Below are 21736 nucleotides of genomic sequence, written 5' to 3'. Positions count from 1 at the left end.
GGGGTTTTATGGTCATATTATAATCAGATAATGCCATAGATAGACATTGATCTTTATCATCGTATCACCTTTTAATTCTGAGATCAATGGATCTTCCAGTCTTACCCATCCCCTTTCAAAATGTGCAGAATATGCATGAATACAGTCCCCCTGTTCAAACACACACACAAACTAATAGACAAACATAGCAAAAGGGTTAAACTACACCCTCCAATTCACTTCTCCATCCATCTCCTCTCAGAATCCAAGGGCCTTTTTGACTCAAACTGCAGACCTACGTTTTAGATTGGGATTCTCATCTGATGAAGTGGGTTTTGCCCAAGAAAGCTCATATTTTTGTTAGTCTCGAGGGCTACATCTATATTGGCAAGATTTTGCGCAAATACTCTTTAACGCACGAGTTTTTGCGTTCGAGTATTTGCGCAAGAGAGCGTCTACACTGGCATGTGCTTTTGCGTAAGAGATGTGCTTTTGCGCAAAAGCATCCATGCCATTGTAGATGCTCTCTTGCGCAAGAAATCTCCGATGGCCATTTTAAACATCGGGCTTTCTTGCGCAAGAAATTCATGTCTACCGTGGCCTCTTGCACAAGAACACTTGCGCAAGAGGGCTTATTGCTGAGTGGGAGCGTTATAGTTCTTGCACAAGAAGTACTGATTTCTTACATTAGAACATCAGTATTCTTGCACAAGAACTTGTGGCCAGTGTAGACAGGCAGCAAGTTTTTGCGCAAAAGCATCCACTTTTGTGCAAAATCTTGCCAATATAGACACAGCCAAAGTGTTAATGGGACTATCTCCATAAATGTTCACCTTCAGCTGACCTCTGCACTCAAATTCGAAAAGGCCACCCTAGCTGTTCTGAAACTGAACTTCTGCCAAGTGCAGAAAATGCACATGTAAAAGACCATTTGTTCATACAGCTGCTCACTTAAATATCTTTATCTGCATTTCCCAGGGATGGCAGTTTTACTGCATTATGATCAGCCTTAGAGCCAAAAAAACTTCGCTTGGCGGGTGAGGCACAAATTAACCAATTCATTCAACAGTTTTCACAGGCTGCATCTGGAATTGTACTATCCAGGCCAAACAACTGGAGCATTCATTAACATTCAACTGATTGCAGTACATTTGTCTTTGTTCTCTTGACAAAAGACTAAAAAAGAAGAACTGCTTCTTTCTGTCCTTTGTACTATACTTTTTTCCCCCTTTTAGACTGTTTTCTGAGGAGAGATTCTACAATGATTTGTTTCTTTCATACGTATATCTACAGCTTTTCATCAGAAAGAAAAGGTGACTAAAAATTAAATTATTTGTTTATTAAATAGATGCCCCTGCTTTATGGTGAGGATATTTTTGGTTTGAATTCTTTGATAATGTGTTAATAATTCCTTTCCTTGCAGATGCTCCGTGCATAAATGGTGAAGTCTTAGAGAAACAGGACAGAAAAAGCCATAGTTTACCAATAAAAATAACTTTAAAAGATAGCCAGATTGTTGATAAAGACCTCCTTAAAATGGAAAATCATCACTCTTAGAAAGAACATGATTGACATGATAAAATGAGTCAGAAAATGGTTTGACTGGATGATGAACAATTCCAAGAGTGAATTGAGTATGTAATACACTGGTCACAATTGGTCACAGCCTGTTTGATTATAACCTACCTGTAAAAAGGATCAGAATAAATATTTGCTTTATTTGTATTTTTTTATTTTAAATTATTGATACAGTCAATAGTACTATAACTCATCCTTTCTGCAATCACAACTTGAAAGAATTGTTCAGTTCCATTTCAGATTGTAATTTCACTTGTAGCACTCTTGCCTGCCTCTTGCTTTTGAGTCTTCCATTTTTCTCTCCATTGTTTTTTTCCCCCAATTAGTATTAAGTCCCCCTGAGTTAAGGCTTGTCTTGACTTAGAAAAAGAGAAAAGGAAGGAATAAAAACATGACCAAAAAAAATAGAATAATAAAAACTTGGGGATCCTTGATTATTATTTTAACGATCCTAGTTCAATAACCCTATTGAAATGTCACAAGCACAGCTGTTGCAGTGATTTTCTCTCTTAGGAGATTGGAAATATTTCTAGACTCATTAAAAAAGTTTACGCACACAGGGTGAATTCACCCCTATGCTGATGATCAGCACAAAGCCTATGAACCAATGAAGCCCTCAAACTAAGGCCTAAATGGAACTTAAATTATTCACAGACCTTATACTTTCCTTCTCCACAGGGAGAAATGATCCCCTCAGTTATTTATTAAAGCCACTACATTGAAAAATGACCCTTACAAATCAATTTCAAAATGTTAGCACCTAAGATACTATTACAAAAGCATGCAAATGTAAATGTACAAATATGGTAGAGAAAGCTTAAGTGTCTATAGTTGAAATTCTGAGTTCTGAGAAAGTATGATTCATTATCACATTTGTAGATGTTATTTGTCCTAGAAGAAGGAACATAGGTAACCATTGTTGTTTTTTTTTAATTTTTATTATGTAGTATTATACACCAACCTTGCTCATATCTGTTAAAAAAATCATCAAAGTCATCTGTGGACATGTTAATAAAAAAAATCCCCCACACATTTTTATCCTCCCATGAATGACATTTACAGGATCTATTATTCAATCAAACTAATTCTATTTTCCAATGCTTTAATGACATGTTCAGGATAAATTTTAAGAGACAAAGCAGTTCACTGCACTGTCATTTCAAACAGTGTCATAGAACCCTGGTATATTATAACTCTGGATTTGCTTCTGAGTTATAGAAGTGTCAGTTCAAAAGGAATTCACACAGCTCAATGACCACACAAGGGGATATGAAGTAATACAGGAAGCGGGGTTGTGCGTGTAAAAAACTCTCCATTTTTTAAATCAAGAAAAACTGACCTCTTAGTCAGCTGCTGTTTGTCATCAAAATCCTTTTTCTTGTGTGCATGAAGGATGCAAGCAAACATACCTTCCCTTACCCATCGTTAAAACTAGACTACTGAATAGTAATTCTAAAAAACCTGCTAGTTTCTGCATAGACCAGCTCACAACCATCCAGAAGAGTAAGCACGAGACGGCACACATTTTTCTATTGCTCCTAACTTCAAGCCTAGGAAGAAGACTGATACTGGCTGTGCAGTAGTTTCCATCAGTCAAAGTGTGGGAAAAAACAGAGATAAAGGTAGCAATAGCTTAATGATGAACAAGAGTGACAGGTGAAGCACCAGTTTATTATAAGAAGAGAAAGCTTCCAAGTTAAATTGTCTCCCTAGCCTAAAACCAGAGGCAAGCAGACAGAGAGAAATCTCCTTTGGCTTTGTCATATGGTTATATCCTAAAACAAGAAATTAAAGGAGTCAGGAAGAAGTGAAAAACAGCTGCAACAAAAAGAAACTTGACCAGGAGGAGTTTTTACAAATAGCCTAGATGTGGGAATCAGGAAATGTCACTTAGTGAACCGTCATTTAAGAATCTATGCACAGTGGAGTGGCATATTCTTTACGATTATATGTAGCATAAATTAAATGTCCACAATTCACTGTCTGGCCAGTTGCCTAACCAAGTACTAAATATTTTCCTGACCCTTGTAAAGCCTGTGTATATTAGGGGCAGAATTTCATCTGCTTTTAATTAATTAAAAAAAGCATCAGCAGTAGGCTTCCTGTGGCATTTCTTTGCCTTATTAAACAGCCCTTATAATTAGAGATGGGATTGAAGAAAAATACTGGGTCCAACCACTCAGATGCTTTGGAGGAGTCTGGAAGTGACCCTAAAACAAGGTCTGAAATTTGTAATCTTGATCACTGCTAAAAAGTTTGTCCAGAACAAATTGCCAGACCCAAGATGTCCAAATTTTGGACTTCAGAACTAGACTGACTCTGAGCATTGTGGCTGAGGTCCATCTTGGCATGCACTTGATCTTGCTTAATTATTGCAGGGGCTGTTTAGTAAAGGGAATCCTGACTATAATTTAGCTGTTTGATGATAAACTAACTCACCATGAGATAATATGCTTCTTTATTTACTGCCTTCCATATAGCACAAAATTCTATACATCTTTTGACCAACATAAATCCTTTCCTCCGATCTTAAAGAGTCCTCATGTCCAAAGAACCTGGGATTGCTTCCAAAGAATGTCTATTTTTCTCCATGAAGTCTAAGTAGTATCTAACTCTGCCCAACTTCATTAATGCAAGGCTCAATGTAATATATAAATAGTGATATTTAAAAAATCAGGCATCCATATAAATGTACAAGTTGAACCTCTCTAGTCCAGTACTCTCTAGTCCTTCAGCCTCTGTAGTCCAGCATGATTTTAGTTAGCCAAATATCCTCTTATCAAGGGTGTTGTCAAGTTTCTTGCAGTCCCTTAAAGTTTGTTTAGAGCCACTAGTCCTGACTCTGTGTTCTGTGGAGTTAGTTAGCTCTAATTTACCCCTAAATGTCTCCTATGAGCCCAGTAATCAGTGCAAGCGTTGGTAATGCTGCTAGACAATATTGACCTCCCATGGTTCGGCAAATTATCTGGTTCAGCACCAGACAGGTCTCGAGGGTGTATGACTACAGCCAGTCCCTGAGTTGCAAACGGTCAAGTTATGACCATTCGCATTTATGACCACAGCTCCCATGGAGCGGTCATAAAGGTGGTCCCTGAGTTACGAACATGACCCATGCTTATGAACAGCGCGGTCGCTATGTAACTCAATGGTGTCCGAGTTACGAACAGATCGAGTTTGGTCTGTTACTCAGGGAGAGGCTGTAGAGAGGTTTAATCTGTACAAAGGTTCTTGCTTCTATGTATGTCACACAGATCAGAATAGTCTAGGTATACACAGCCTCAAACTCAGCCCTGATATACACAGATGCAACTCCTATCCTGTGCATGCAAGTACCTGTTTGTGCACACATATACACATACATAATTATAAATCTATCACCTGGTTTGTGAATACTTTACTGGTAAGCATCTTCTTCTCCAAACACGCAGTGAATCCTAGGTCGACACTTATTTGCTGTTTTGTATGTCTGTAAAACATGAGGTGTCTGGACAGCTTCATCATTTGGCGTTCTTGTTCTCAATGACAGTAGCAACACATTTCTCTGTGAGTGGCCCAGTGACATTACTTCACTTATGTGATTGAGAGGAGTCAATTCATTTTAAAGGAGTTCCGTTTTGACTTTAGTGCTTCCATGAAGAAGATGAATGGCCAGTCAGTTAGCAGACTCCTGCCCCTGACATGACTTAATAAACAAAGAATTAGCACACTGAATATATCACATGAGCTAATCTTTCTTTTACCTAATACACTGTCTGAACTAAATAATTCATCAGTCTTGCCAAGACTGGTTTTCACAAAGAAGTTCTTGTTTTTAGCCCATAAGTCACCCCAAATCAATTGTCATGCTAACTTATAGCTTTCAGGAAACTCACTGTTAGGTATTGAGCCCTGGATATTTAGGAGGTAATTTTTTTTGGGGGGGGGGAGTATTCTATCTATCCAGGGCTTTTTCTAATATCACCATCACTTTAGTATGTGTGTGGCAAACAGAGTTAAGAATCTCATAAATAATGAGGTCACCCTTTTGAAAATGTGACCCATTTTTGTGGGCATAATATGTACCCACAAAACTTTCAACTGAATTTCCACCTTCAATTCAATTGCAAGAGTGAATTGAAGTTCTTGTGTTCCTGATGGGGCGGGGCCTCAGGCAAAAGGGAAAGGACCAGGCTGGCCAGCCAGCCCTCAGCACCATCTAGACCATGCCACGCTCCCCCTCCACAACAGACCACAGAGCATCTCCCCCTCAGCTACCGTACCCACAATCGGCTGAGTTGGCAGCTGCTGTGAAAGCTGCTGGATGCCCCTTTGTGATGCCTCAGGGGTTACTGGGCTGCCGTGGCAGGTTCCACCGGGGTGTCTCGGTGCTGGTGAGGCCACTCGGGGCAGCGGGCAGCCAAGGACGTGGAGCCTATCTCCATTCCTGGCATGCCCTGGGCCTTGCACAAGCTGAAGCAGCCCCCTTGGTCAGGGGGCTGAGAACCCCTGCCTGGGAGGAGCATGACCTTGTGGGCCCTATCCCCAGGCAGCGAGCCAAAGCTCAGCCCACCCCTATGCTTAGGGTCGATCACCACAGGTAGCCACCAGAAGGGGACATGGCACAGTGATTGCTACCCCTGACTGGGGGGGGGGAGACACCAGAGCTGGCCAGGCATGCAGCCAGCACCTTCCCTCAGCCACCAGGCCCCACGTCACTTCTTTTGTGGACCTGCTCCCACGCGGCGCCTCTGATCCTCTGGCTACCAGGAAGGCCCCCCAATATCCCCAGGTCCAGTCGCTCCAAACCCTCTACCTGGGGTGTCCCCTCCAAGCAATGATGGTGGTTCTGCCGCAGCCCCATTCCCTGCAGCAGACTGATCCCGAGCAGCACCCAGGCTCTGAATGGAGTCTCTGCCCTGCACATTCTGCGGGGGTGGCAAAGCCGCCTGGCAGCCCAGCCTGGACAGAGTCCACCTCCCAAGGGTCCTGCCCACTGAGCTCTAGCCATGGCCTTTTGGGAGGCAGACTCTGCCGAGGCCAGGCTGTCAGGAGGCTTTGCGGTCCCTGAGGGTGAGGGCGGAGCCTGTGGGATGCAGAGTGATGCGATGATGTCACTCTGTCATCCCACTGGTAAAACTTTTTTATATAGAGAGAAAGATTCTTTCTGTGTTCTCCGAAAGAGACCAAGAGAACTCAGAGATGCTGTACTACCTTGATGATTGCTCTCCACAGGGTGAAGCCAACAGTCCATTCATTTCCTTGAATGCTACCCCCATCCTATCAACATTATCTCCTCTGTCTTAGACGAGCTGAGATAGCGCCAGCTGCTTTTCTTTCTTTTCTCTTATTTTCCTCAGGCACCGAAACATCTGGCTGATGGCACAGACCACATCTGCTGAGGCAGAGACATATTGATGTAGCAGCATGTTGGTGGCCCCAGAGCCTCCCAAAGGTCTCATATGTTGAAAATAAGGGAAAGGACCGATCCCTGTGGGACTCCATATGTGATGGCCTTTGGGGAAGAAGAACAGCTGTCTCCTCTCCGGGGTCACTCAGAGAGGAATGAGAAAAGCAGCATGTACTCCTGAGACTGAAGATGTAATAAAGGTCTCAGCAGCTCCTCTGATGCATTGGGTTTGTGGATTGCTGCTACATCCAATACTGATTGCTGTCCTCTGTTTATGGCCATCAGGACAACATTGTGGTCCCCTCATCGATCGTGAAAGGCTTCGGATGCTGACAGAGTTCAAATATTTCTAGTACAACTTTCTGGATGATTTTTGTCCAGGAATGAGAATTCAGTGTAGGATGACGACTCCTGAGATAGTGGGTGTTCAGCACTGGTTTAAAAGGAACCACCAGATTCATTCAGAATGCCATCCCTGACCATGCACTGAGATGAATTTGGTCAACAGCAAGCCCAGATACTCTGTGCGGGCTCTCATCATTCAAGAGAGCCTGAGTAGGGGTGAATTCCAAAGGAGTTGAAAACAATCGGTTTAGCATAATGCAGAATTATAACTTTCAGGGTTCTCTCTATTGGGTTGTCAGTACAGTCGCCTGCTAGATAGTCAATGGGGATTTTTTTGAAGTAAAAAAGAGTTCAGTCCATGAACTAAAACTAGAGGAGAAACAAAAGCAAAGTGGAGAAGTAGTGAAATAACTGCCTCTGGGGCTCCTCCTACAATTTTGAGGAATAGTTTTAGTTCAAACAGTAAACAAGCCTGGATTGCAGGGTTCCATTCCAGATTATGATCACTTCTAATATTCAGGGGCTATTTGGTACCAGGGTTTTACTCCGCTGCCAACTCCCAAGTGAACCTGTGCTGGGCCTGGGGCCAGGGCACTCCACTTTCTGCAGAGCAAAAGCTGCTGCTCCCACCACCACAATGAGTGGGGGTATTGGGAGAGCCTTGACCCCCGCTACCACCCCATGCCAGGCCCCTCCAGTAATCCCTGAGGCCATGTCCCTCGGAAGAGGGGTTATGATGAGGGGTGGGAGGTTGGTCAGTTACATGCCTGTCAATATAGGAAGGAAATCAGCAGCTTCTCTCACAGTTACCTAGAAGTTAACAGCCCTCTCTTGCATGTATCAATCCCACAAGCAACCCAATACCTACCAAAATAAAATTCACTAAGTAAAAAAACAACAACTTAGCCTGTGAGGGTATGTCTACACTACCCTCTTAGTTCGAACTAGGAGGGTAATGTAGGCATACCGCACTTGCAAATGAAGCCCGGGATTTGAATTTCCCGGGCTTCATTTGCATAAGCGGGGAACCGCCATTTTTAAATCCCCGCTGGTAAAAACCCCGTGCAGCACGGCTACACGGGGCTCGAACTAGGTAGGTGGAACGAGGTGTACCGGTAGTTCAGAATAGGAATCCTAGTCCGAACTACCTAGTTCGAACCCCGTGTAGCCGCGCTGCACGGGGTTCGAACCAGCGGGGATTTAAAAATGGCGGCTCCCCGCTTATGCAAATGAAGCCCGGGAAATTCAAATCCCGGGCTTCATTTGCAAGTGCGGTATGCCTACATTACCCCGCTAGTTCGAACTAGCGGGGTAGTGTAGACATACCCTGAGTGCTTTAGAGGTGGCCTTCGTAGGGGGATAGAGCACTGACTCGATAATTACTCAGGAAATGTCTCCTAGTAAGTTAAGGAGCTTGGAGGGCAGGTTCATCCAGCACTCCCTTTTCTGAAGGCTTTAATTATGTCAACAACAAAAAATTGCTTTCCTAATCAAACTGTCAGTTTCTCTTCATTCTGCTGCTTTGGGTCTGCTCTTTGGCCCCAACTGATGTTACACATTTTGAATCTGAAAATCTAACCATTCCATCTCTCTTCATTTGCACTGAATTAAACCTCTTTACTGCCCTGGAATGAGTGGAGTTGCTGAAAGGATGGTTTTGGTCAGTTGTGGTTTGACACTCTTTGATGACTACATTTTTAAAATTTCCTCTCCCGACTTTGTAATTGTTTATTTTACTGCACAGGATGATGATGCTGGATGATACTATACAGCTGTTCCATCTGGGAGATATTTGCAAAGGGAAACATGAGAAATTACAGCTCTCTAACCAGGTTATTTATTCCAAGAGAGTCTAAAGGCTGGCTTAATTATGAAGAACCACATTCAATCGAGTGCATTTTTCTGCAATTATAATCAATTAAAATAAGTTTCCTGTATCTTAATAAAAAGCTTTCATTATGCCATAATTGTTTAAACAGCATCACTAAAATTAAGAGTTATCTATAGAATAGGTTTGTCCCGGAGGAAACATTATAGTACTACCCACTGAAAGAAGAGGAATATAACATTTTTTCCACAATTTAAAAGTGCCTCTGAATACATGTTTAGCCTAAAAAATTTATCTGAAATTCAAGGGAAGTATTTCTTTCTTGAGATATATGCAAATTATATCTGATACGGAAGAAATGCATGACCAGATATTCATCCTGTGAAATCAATGAAGTTATATGGATTTACAGCAGCGTAATGTGGCCTCCACCTTACACATACGATAGTCCTACATAGCAGTGTGTCCATGCAAAATAGAAGGAAATTAGGTGCACAATTAAATAATTTTTTATAGTTATCTGTAACTTTGAAAAACAGCTGTAATAAGGGAACAAACCAAGATGTATTCTCTGAAGAATTCACTGAGGTATTAAATGAGAGGTATAGGCTTCTATGTGATGGTAAAATGCAAGTGAGTACAGGGGATGAAAAGAGAAAAAAGCATGAGAATAAGGAGTTAAGTATGTGATTGCACAGGTGGTGTCGGAGAGAAGGCTTTGGATTCTTCCACCATGGGCTGCTGTTCCAAGAGGAAGAATTGCTAGGAACAGATGGGATCCACCTCATGAAGAGAGGGAAGAGCATCTTCCCAGGCAGACTTATCAACCTAGGGTATGTCTACACTACAAAGTTAATTCGAACTAACAGAAATTAACAACATTCTTAGGCGCTACACATACAAACCGCTAGTTCGAACTTAATTCGAACTAGCGGAGCGCTTAATTCGAACTAGGTAAACCTCATTCCATGAGGACTAACGCCTAGTTCGAATTAAGTAGTTCGAATTAAGGGCTGTGCAGCCACTTAATTCGAACTAGTGGGAGGCTAGCCCTTCCCAGCTTGCCCTGGTGGCCACTCTGGGCACAATCAGGGAAACTCTTCTGCCCCCCTCCCAGCCCCAGAGCCCTTAAAGGGCCACGGTCTGGCTACGGTGCCCATGCCAGGTGCAAGCCTGCCAGCACCCAGCCGGCAAACCCTGCACCTGGCACGGCATGAGCCAGCCACCCGCTGTCACCCAGCCCTCCGCCTCTTCCCAGGACCAGGCTGACGGTTCCCAGGAGCCTGCCCGGGGCTGCAAGAGGCGGGCGCCTGCCTGGTCTAATGCGGAGATGGTGGACTTCATCCAGGTTTGGGGAGGAGGCCTCCAACGTCCACAATCTCTGCACTAGGCACAGGAAAGTGGCTGTCTGGGGCAGGATAGCTGCCAGCCTGGCCAACAAAGGCCACATGCGAACCCAGGAGCAGGTTTGCATGAAAATCAAGGTGGTCCAGTGAGACCCCCGACCCTGAGCCCTGAGCTTAGAACATAAGAACAGTCGTAGTGGGTCAGACCAAAGGTCCATCTAGCCCAGTAGCCTATCTGCCGATAGCGGCCAACACCAGCTACCCCGGAAGGGATGGACCGAAGACAATGACCAAGCCATTTGTCTCATGCCATCCATCTCCAGCCTTCCACATACAGAGGCCAGGGACATCATTCTTACCCCCTGGCTAATAGCACTCCATGGACCCAAACTCCATGACTTTATCTCACTTCTCTTTAAACTCTGTTATAGTTCTAGCCTTCACAGCCTCCTGCAGCAAGGAGTTCCACGGGCTGATTATTTGCTTTGTGAAGAAGAACTTTCTTTTATTAGTTTGAAGCCTGCTACCCATTCATTTCATTTGGTGTCCTCTAGTCCTTATATTATGGGAACTAATGAAGAACTTTCCTTGATGCACCCTCTCCACACCACTCCTGATTTTATATACCTCTATCATATCCCCCCTCAGTCTCCTCTTTTCTAAGCTGAAAAGTCCCATCTCTTTAGCCTCCCTTCATATGGGATCAGTTCCAAACCCCTAATCATTGCCCTTTTCTGAACCCTTTCCAAGGCCAAAACATCTCTTTTGAGGTGAGGAGACTACATCTGTACTCAGTACTGAAGATATGGCATACCATAATTTTATACTGCCCCTCCTCCTTCTTCCCCTGGCTTCCCCCTTCCAGCTCCCTCCTGCAAGGTTTCCCCCTCCCCTCTTCCACCCTCTCTCTTACCCTCTCCCACCTCCTTTTCCCAATCTCCCCAGAGGTTAAGCTCCCCTCCCCCAGTTTTGTTAAATAAAGAGAGTTTCTATTTTTGAACACACGTGTCCTTTATTTTGTACATCAGGAAGGGCGGCTAGGGAGGGGTAAGTGGAAGGAGGTGAGGGAGGAATGGGGCACGAGCCCCCGATGGGCAGGACTGGGGTGGCTCTGCGGGCTCCTCGGGGTGGAAGCTCTCCTGCAGGGCCTCCTGCATCCTGACAGCCCCCCGATTGACCCTCCCAGATGGCAGCCGGCGGCAAGTGCAGCCGGGCTGATGGCTGAGTGCTGTGATGTGCCAAGTGAGGGTACTCAGGGCACTCCAAGACAGGACCGCTTAGCTGTCCCTCATCGAGTTAGACAAGCAAGCGGGGAACCCTGAGAACTGTCTTTCCAGGGTGGGGGTCAGGTCCCTTTAAGCACAGACCTCGGCTAGCCTGAGGCAGCAGCTCCACGCTCTAAGTCCTAACCTGATACCCTGCCAGCACCTGTTCCGGCCAGCCTTAACTTCAGTTCAGGGTCCACTCAATGTGGACATGCTATTTCAAATTAGCAAAACGCTAATTCGAATTAGTTTTTAGGTCTAGATGCACTAGTTCAAATTAGCTTAATTCGAATTAACTAATTTGAATTAAGTTAGTTCGAGTTAGCGATGTAGTGTAGACATACCACTAGTGAGAAGGGCTTTAAATTAGGTTCTCTAGGGGATGATGATCTGAGGTATGTGGGGAAGTGGGATACTGGGAGGAAACAGAAGGAGCAGGGTGTATCAAGGGAGGCCTCCTGATTCATACTGAGAAAGGAGGGCAGTTGACTAGTTATCTTAAGTGCCGATGTGGCACTTGGCCTCCATATTGCTATGGAAAACTGTTTTTGAACTTTAAATAGACAAGAAGCTGTTAGACCCGGGCCAGAGAAGAGGTCAGCTCTGTCTTCAAGGATTTTACCTCAAATGAGAACTAGGGTGCAAGTTATGATCCATAACAGCTTTTCTTACTGCATTAGAATTAGCTGGTATATTTTATTTATTTTAGAATAGTAACTTGCTTTGACCTGTCCATTTTCACTTGCAATCATTTTATTAAGTATAAAAAGTGGGATTTATTATCAGACCTACTGGAAATAATTGTTCCCGGGTGAGGGGGAAGCCCCAGCTGTGCATGTCTCTTTTTCATTGATACAGAGACTGAACTTTATGAGCTTTCTGTGTAAAATGTTTATACAGAACAAGACAGATTTATTGGGGGTTTTGGTCCCTGTTGGCTCCTGGATGATGTCAAGTCTTTATAACTGGGCCCTATCAAAGCTGAGTTCATTCAGCATCTGTATCGTTCTGCTGGAGGGGGGGTGGTTACCGCAACTCTGTGTCTATTCTAGGGAGAGACCAGAACTTCTGGCCCAGCAGAAAAGGATGGGGTGACCCAGAGGGCAGGAAGGCAGGCTCAGTGATATGATCTGTACACCCAAGGGGACTTCTGTGACTGAACATGTCACAGCCCGTAAATGAAGGCAAGCCTGGCAAACAAATAATAAGAACTGGAAGTCATGGCACAGTCAAGGAACGACCATGTGACTGAAATAACAGAGATTCTGTGGCGTAATCACATGACTGGAGCACTGTCATGGATGGGTATAAACAGTTCAGGAAGGACAGACAAGGAGGAGTAGCACGGTGTAAAAGAGAGCTGTAGGATTGTTCAGAGCTCCAGTATGAAACTGTAAAAAAGCCTGTCGAGAGTCTTTGGGTTCAGATTAGAGGAGAGAGCAACAAGACTGATGGTCTATAGCAGACACCTATCGTGACATTAGAACAGGAGGTTCAGGTAGTCAGAGCTTTCGTTGGACAATTAAAAGAAGTGTTCAGATCACAGGTCATGGTTCTCGTGGGGGACTTCAATCATCTTGGTGTCATCTGGGAAAGCAACAGAGCAGTGCCCAGACAATCCAACAAGATTTTGGAGAGGACACATTCCCTATGCAAGTACCAAAGGAACCAACTAGGGGTCATGCGCCTCTTGATCTGCTACTCACAAATGGGGAAGAATTGGTAGAGAAAGTAGATGTGGGTGACAACCTGTACAACAGTGATCATGAGATGACTGAGTTCGAATATGGACCCTGGTCTTCAGAAAAGCTGACTTTGACTCCCTCAGGGAACTGATGGGCAGGATCCCCTAGGAATGGAGTCCAGGAGAGTTGGTTGTATTTTAAAGAAGCCTTATTGAGGGCACAGGAACAAACCATCCCAATGTGCAGAAAGAACAGCAAACATGGCAGGAGACCTGCTTGGCTTAACAGAGACATTTTTGATAAGCTTAAACACAAAAAAGAAAGCTTACAAGAAGTGGAAAGTTGGACAGATGACTAGGGAGGAATGTAAAAACACTGCTCGCACATGCAGAGATGTAACCAGGAAGGCCAAAATGCTACTGGCATTGCAAATAGCAAGTGATATGAAGAACAAACAAGAATGGTTTGTACAGGTATGTTAGCAGGAGGAGGAGGACAGAAACAGTGAGAGACTCTTAGGCTATGTCTACACAGCAGCGTTATTTCACAATAATGGCAAGGTGGAGAACGTCTTAGTCCAACTCATGGTAACCCTCATTTTACAAGGAGTAAGGGAAGTCGAAGGAAGAGCGTTCTTCCTTTGACTTGCTGTGTACACAGCGCCAAAAGCCATGTTAAGCTATTTCGACTTCAGTGTAGGGTAAACTGAGGCAGCCCTAAATGTGCTAGTAGGCCTCTAAACAGCATAACTCCATTCTAGGATTAAGGCCTGGGAACACCACAGTCAGGATAAGAACTGCAAACAGTAAAAGACCCTAGGCACCAAAGCAACCACGTTCTAAAACACTTGGACAGGGTCTCAGTTGGTAACGTAACACATTTTGCTTAAGATAACATTCATAAAATTTGCTTAAACTGTCTTGCCTCACTCCTAGATAATAAGCCTGAGAACCAAGCGCTGCACCAACTCAAGGCCATACCCGCCTGCTATAGCAACATCATCTATGCAGACTAAAATGTTATTACTGTTTTGCTGACATGTTTTGGCATTTGAACAATAACCACCTGTATATTAATTAACGAGCTGTTACTGTGCAATGGGCGGAGATATTATGTAATCTTTAGTAGTTCTATTGGCTTATGTGCTCATTTCGTCTTGCTGCTAGACCTATCAAATCATTTTTCCTCCGTCCACCTGCTGACTATATAACCTATTGTATAGTGTTAATTAACCAGTGTTCACCAGGGTAACCTCTGCGTGTCACTCCACCAGCTGGTGTAATAAATCCTCCGCTTGTTTTCACCTGCATCCAGAGTGTCCTGGTTTATTTCCAACAGTCAATATGGCTTTATGGTCGGCAGGCATTCTTTCCTTGAGAATTTGGAGGAATACTTCCCATCAGCTGTTACATTGACATAGCTGAAGTTGCATAGCTTATTCCAACTTTAGCCCTGCGGTGTAGATGTACCCTTACAGAATGAGGAGGACAACCTAGTGACAGGTGATATGGAAAAAACTGAAGTACTAAATGTTTTTTTGCCTCGGTCTTCACAGAAAAGGTCAACTTCCAGAGTGCTGCACTGGGCAGCACAGTATGGAAAGAAGGTGAGCAACCCTCACTAATGAAAGAACAGATTAATGACTATTTACAAAAGCTGGAGGTGCATAAGTTCATAAAGCCAGGTCTAATGCATCTGAGGGTGCGAAGAGAATTGGCTGATGTGATTGCAGAGCCATTTGTCATTATCTTTGAAAGCTCCCAGTGACCTACAGGAGTCTCAGACAATTGGAAAAAGTCAAATGTGGTGTCCCGCTATAAAATAAATGGGAAGGAGGAAACTCTGAGGAATTACAGCCTGGTCAGTCTCACCTCAGTCCCTAGAAAAATCATGGAGCAGATCCTCAAGGACTGTACTTTGAAGCACTTGAAGGAGAGGAAGATGATCAGGAACAGTCAACATCGATTCACCAATGGCAAGTCATATCTGACCAATGTAATTGCCTTTTATGATGAGATAACTGGCTCTGTGGATATGGAGAAAGTGAGGATGTGATATATCTTGACTTTAGCAAAGCTTTTGATAATTGCCCACAGTATTCTTGCCAGCAAGTTAAAGAAGTATGGCTTGGATGACTGGACTATAAGATGGAGAGAAAGCTAGATCATCAGGCTCAATGGGTAGTGATCAATGGCTTGATGTCTAGTTGGTGGCCAGTATCAGAGTGCCCCAAGGATTGGCCTTGGGGCCAGTTTTGTTCAACATCTTCATTAATGACCTGGATGAGGGGATAGATTGCACCCTTAGCATGTTCACAGATGACACAATCTAGGAAGAGAGGTAGAGATGTTACTATAGAACCATAGAACACTAGAACTGGAAGGGATCTCAAGAGGTCATTAATTCCAGTCCCCTGTCCTCATGGCAGGACCCAGTACTGTCTAGACCATCCTTGATAGATGTCTATCTAACCTGCTCTTAAAATGTTGGAGGGTAGAGATAGGTTCCAGAGTGACCCAGACAAATTGGAGGTTGGGCCAAAAGAAATCTGATGAAGTTCAACAAGGAAAAGTGCACAGTCCTGCACTTAGGACAGAAGAATCCTATGCACTGCTTTTTTATGTATATTTTTTAAGTCCAGGTGAAATGTCTGATGTCCCTGTCCTCTTGCTCTGAGCATTTTCTCTTAGGTTACATGAGGAAGGAATATCTTAAACTCTCTGTGGATAGGGCAAGGGGGAATGAGCAATTAAGAATCATTCATTTTTGATAGAGCTATAGGTGTCCATCAGTAATCTGTTGAGGTTGTTTCAGCAATTCTACTAGAAAGTTTCTCTGGAAAACTATGCCACACAATCTCTGTCTTTGCTACTATTTTCACTTGCTAGAAGCTTTTCTTCCAGGCTCAGAGGGGGTATGCAATTCAAGTGGGTTGGAGATCAAACTCTGAAGGACAGTTTTTTGTTGCTCTAAATTTTCGTATCTCCATTGACCAAAATGCAGATATGACCTTCATGAACCCAGGGCTATTCATGCCTGCTGAGGAGCTGTCCTAATCTTTAAATATTCCTTCTGAAAATGAGTCCTCTTTATAGTTTTGGGCAAGTTATTTTGTGGTCCTCAGGTTCCATAGCTTTAAAATGATGAAATAACTTTAAAAACTGATACAGGCAGCGGGGTGCCGTGCCTCTGAGGCTTTGCTCTGGCAAAGCCTCAGAGGCACGGGACCCCGCCGCAGCTGCAGCTTCAGTCTGGGGATGGTCCCCAGCAGACCACAGGCACCCGGACTGAAGCCGCAGCCGCGGGGGGGTCCCGCGCCTCTGAGGCTTTGCCAGAGCAAAGCCTCAGAGGCGCGGCACCCCGCTGCCGCTGCGGCTCTGCTCCCCGTGTCCCTGGTCTGCTGGGGGGGGGGGGGGGCGCAGCTAGTGTGCTCCCCCCCCCCCAGCAGACCAGGCTTTTGTTTTGGACTCTGGGGCAGAGCAGCTGGGGCGCTGCCGATTGGTCCTGCAGCACCGCTCTGGGCACTACTGGACCAACCCGGCAGCACCCCAGCTGCTCTGCCCCAGGTCCTGATTCAGCCGCTGCTGGTCAGTTTCAGCAGCGGCTGAATCAGCACTCCTGGGGCAGAGCAGATGGGGTGCTGCTGGGTTGGTCCAGTAGCACCGAGGAGCGGCGCTACTGGAGCAACCCAGCAGCACCCCAGCTGCTCTGCCCCAGGCGTCCCCAAGTCAGCTTCTGCTGAAACTGACCAGCGCTGACTACAGGAAGCCCCAGGCAGAGTTGCTCTGCCCCGGGCTTCCTGGAATCAGCTGCTGATCAGTTTCAGCAGCAGCTGACTTGGGGATGCCTGGGTTCTTAAGTTGATTCTGTATGTAAGTCAGAACTGGCGGTCAGTTTCAGCAGTGTCTGAATCTGGACGCCAGTTCCGACTTACATACAGATTCAACTTAAGAACAAACCTACAGTCCCTATCTTGTACGTAACCCGGGGACTGCCTGTATCTGATTTGTGTCCATTCATTCTTTCCCATAGAACTATGTAGCACTTTAAAGACTAACAAGATGGTTTATTAGATGATGAGCTTTCGTGGGCCAGACCCACGTCCTCAGATCACATAGTGGAAGAAAATAGTCACAACCATATATACGAATGGATACAATTTTTAAAAAAATGAACACATATGAAAAGGACAAATCAAATTTCAGAACAGAAGGGGAATGGGGGGAGGTGAATGTCTGTGGGCTAATGATATTAGAGGTGATAATTAGGGAAGCTATCTTTGTAATGGGTAAGATAACTAGATCCTTTGTTTAGACTCAGATATAAAGTGTCGAATTTTAGCATGAATGACAGTTCAGAGGATTCCCTTTCAAGTGCAGATTTAAAAGGTCTTTGTAGCAGGATGCAGGTAGTTAAGTCGTTGAGACAGTGTCCTTTCTGGTTGAAATGGCAAGAAACTGTTTTTTCTTTGTGATACTGTCTTTGTCTGATGATCACACAGTGATGAATGGGGATAGTGTGATGTGCACATGTATTTGGGCCTACTGTACCGAAACAAAATGTCAGTAAGAAATCTTTTACAAAATTCAGACATTGATTGACTTCTGTGGAGTTTATTGAGTAAATATTAAAGCTAGTCAAAAAGGCCTGTTATTTTTTCTGGGAAATTAAAAAACAAAAAAATCAGTCTCCCAAACACATTTTGGGTTTTTGTTAGCAAAAGTGTGTTCAGAAAAACATGAACATTTTTACCAAAAACCAAAGGGAGTGAAAAGTGTTAATTTTGGGGTTTTTCTACAAAACCCTTTCAATTAAAAATGTTCATTTTAATCCTAAAGCTTTTTTTTTTTAAAACAAGAAAATTTCAGCAAAAACATTTGACTAGCTGTTGTAAACTTATAAGGCTACGTCTAGACTGACCCCTAATTCCGGAAAAGTCATGCAAAGCAGGTAAGTGAGAATAGGGAAATCCGCGGGGGAGTTAAATATCCCCCACGGGATTTAAATAAACATGTCCGCCGCTTTTTTTCCGGCTTGGAGAAAAGCCGGAAAAAAGCGTCTAGACTGGCGCGATCCTCCGGAATAAAGCCCTTTTCCGGAGGGTCTCTTATTCCTACTTTCAGGAATAAGAGACCCTCCGGAAAAGGGCTTTATTCCAGAGGATCGCGCCAGTCTAGATGCTTTTTTCCGGCTTTTCCCCAAGCCGGGAAAAAAGCGGCGGACATGTTTATTTAAATCTCGCGCGGGATATTTAACTCCCCCGCGGATTTCCCTATTCTCACTTACCTGCTTTGCATGACTTTTCCGGAATTAGGAGCCAGTCTAGACGTAGCCATATTGTTCTTTAGACCTCAGCAAACGAATACAATACAGCACATACATTTCGGACCATTTGAAAACTGGCTTGACAGGCTAGTGCCTCACTTCAGGTAAATGGGAGACAATCCTACTCCCAGCTGCATCTATGAGACATCATGAAGAGGGGTTCTATGGGTGCAGCAGAGAGAATTTTCCTCAGTAACAATTAAACAAAGAAATTGCACTTTGCTTACAAGTTTTTTCAGTGAGATGAGTATGCACGGAGTCCAATTCCAATTCCACTTAAACTAACAGGATGCAGAAATGACTCCCCTGGAGTCAGTCAAGTTATTTCACTGATTAAAAATGGTGTTAGAAGGGAATCAGCTGTCTACTTTTTTATGCCTCATGCAGTTTGTTTCATTACCTACCATTGGATCTAAGTCTACCTATTGGTGTCCTGCAGGCTGAAACACCGAAGAAAGTACCCCTTAGTTTCAGTGTGCTGAGCATTAATTGTTTCTAATGCAACTTCCCTGCTCACTTTGTTCACCTTAGTGTGAAACTTCTCAATATATTCTCTTTCAGACAAGTAAAACCAGAGGAAAATAAAGGATTATCAATCATGCAGAGATCTGTATGTAATAGCTAGCCAGCTTTAAGCCTACTGCATTTTATCACCCTTAAAATATAACTAACACATTCTTTTCCATTTTACATTTATTCTGTTTGCTGCTGGTCATTCAGAATTCAGGAGCTGAGTTTAATACACATAAAGTTTGCTTTATTGCCAACACAGTACTTTACAACGCCTTGCAAGCACTGAAATGGCTTTTAAAATAAGGGAAGTCAGATGGAGATCATGGCAAATATATAAATATTTATGTGGTTTCTAACTTTTTACTCCATTTATGGTGAAAGGCCCTGAACAAAACAGTAGGGCATAACAAGCCAGATCCTCCCATTAGCATCATAAATCTCACTGGGGAAACATTAGGCATTTGTCCTTGACTAAAGTACCGCTACTTACATCCACAAACTAGGTCCTGAAACCCATGCACAGAAGCTGCAGGGGAGCAATCAGTGTCAGGTAGCATTCTGTGACTAACAAAAAATAACAAATGTTCTGGTAGCACTTTATAGACTAACAAAACATGTAGATGGTATCATGAGCTTTCGTGGGAACAGCCCACTTCTTCAGATGACCGGAGTTGTAAGTAGGGGATATGAAAACTGGAAATAAATAGGAGTGGAGAAGAGAAAGGAAAAAGGAAAGGGGAGGGGGGGGGGCAAGGGAGAAACAAGGCATCATTAAGTATCTGGAGAATGGGTACTTAAACCTAAGTAGATAAAGATCAGCGTCAATAGATAGATTGCTGAGACAGGAAGGATACCATTCAAAAAGCTGTTAGTACCTTCAGTGGTAGAGTCCTCACCAGCCCATATCTCAATTGAGTCCATTAGCATGTGAATTGAATTTGTGGATGTACTGTCAAGCCAAATCCACAGGGAAAGCTTGGAATTACTACCATTGAAGGTTTTTGAACTTTATCCTTCCTGTCTCAGCAATCTATCAATTGACACTGATCTTTATCTACTTAGGTTTAAGTACCCATTCTCCAGATACTTAATGATTCCTTGTCTTCCCGACCCCACCTTCCTTTTTCCTTTCTCTTCCCCTCTCCTAGGGTATGTCTACACTACCCTGCTAGTTCGAACTAGCGGGGTAATGTAGGCATACCGCACTTGCAAATGAAGCCCGGGATTTGAATTTCCCGGGCTTCATTTGCATAAGCCGGCCGGCGCCATTTTTAAATGCCGGCTTGTTCGAACCTCGTGCCGCGCAGCTACACGCGGCACGGGCTAGATAGTTCGAACTAGCAAGCCATTCCGCACTATCTGTACACCTCATTCCACGAGGCATACAGCTAGTTCGGATTAGGTAGCCTAATCCGAACTAGCTAGTCCGTGCCGCGTGTAGCCGCGCGGCACGGAGTCCGAATTAGCCGGCATTTACAAATGGCACCAGACGGCTTCATGCAAATGAAGCCCAGGAAATTCAAATCCCGGGCTTCATTTGCAACTCCGTATGACTACATTACCTCCCCTAGTACGAACTAGGGGGGTAGTGTAGACATATCCTCACAGACTAACTCAGCTACCCCCTGAAGCTCTTGTGCCTAACAAGGCTGGCAAATGAAGGTGAGGAGGCCTATCAGGCTGCCACAAAGTCAGATGCTTTGTGATAGCTCGTCAGAAAAGCAGCAGAGGGGATGGTAACAAAAACATTCACAGGCTACTGTACTAGGCATTATATGGTTTGATCTGTACCTGTGGCCAGCATCCAGGTGCAACAGGAAAGGTTTTCCTCTCCTCTGCTGCCATGCAGAATCAGGCCATTTTGTGATTCCCAATGATCCTAAGGGCTTGAGAGAGCAGTGGTCCCTCCTTACCTCCAGAGAAGTAGCAGGTTGAAAGACTAACAGACTAACATTATTCGCAAACGACAACAAGCGACACACAATCTTAGCTGCGCTGAACACCATGCCATCCAGAGTCTCAAAAACAACCTGGACATTATAATCAAACCAGCTGACAAAGGTGGTGCTGTGGTCATTATTAATAAGGCCGACTATAACCAGGAGGCAACCAGACAACTCTCGAATACCACATTTTACAAACCTCTCCCCTCTGATCCCACCTTGGAATACAAAAAGAAACTACACTGTCTCCTTAAAAGCCTCCCCACAGCTGCTCGGGAACAAATCCACACAGAAACACCTTCTGACCCCCGACCAGGATTGTTCTATCTACTTCCCAAGATCCATAAACCTGGGCACCCCGGACGTCCCATCATCTCTGGTATTGGCACGCTCACTACTGGTCTATCCAGCTATGTAGAATCTCTTCTCAAACCCTTCGCAACCAATACCCCCAGCTATCTCCGAGACACTACTGACTTCCTAAGGAAACTACAAAACATCGATAACCTCCCCAATAACACCATCCTTGCCACCATGGATGTA

The sequence above is a fragment of the Pelodiscus sinensis genome, chromosome 16 (assembly GCF_052426305.1).
Source record: "Pelodiscus sinensis isolate ZL-2025 chromosome 16, ASM5242630v1, whole genome shotgun sequence".
Classification (NCBI taxonomy): domain Eukaryota; kingdom Metazoa; phylum Chordata; order Testudines; family Trionychidae; genus Pelodiscus; species Pelodiscus sinensis.
The sequence above is the reverse complement of the archived record's forward strand: the minus strand, read 5'-3'. Positions refer to the sequence as shown.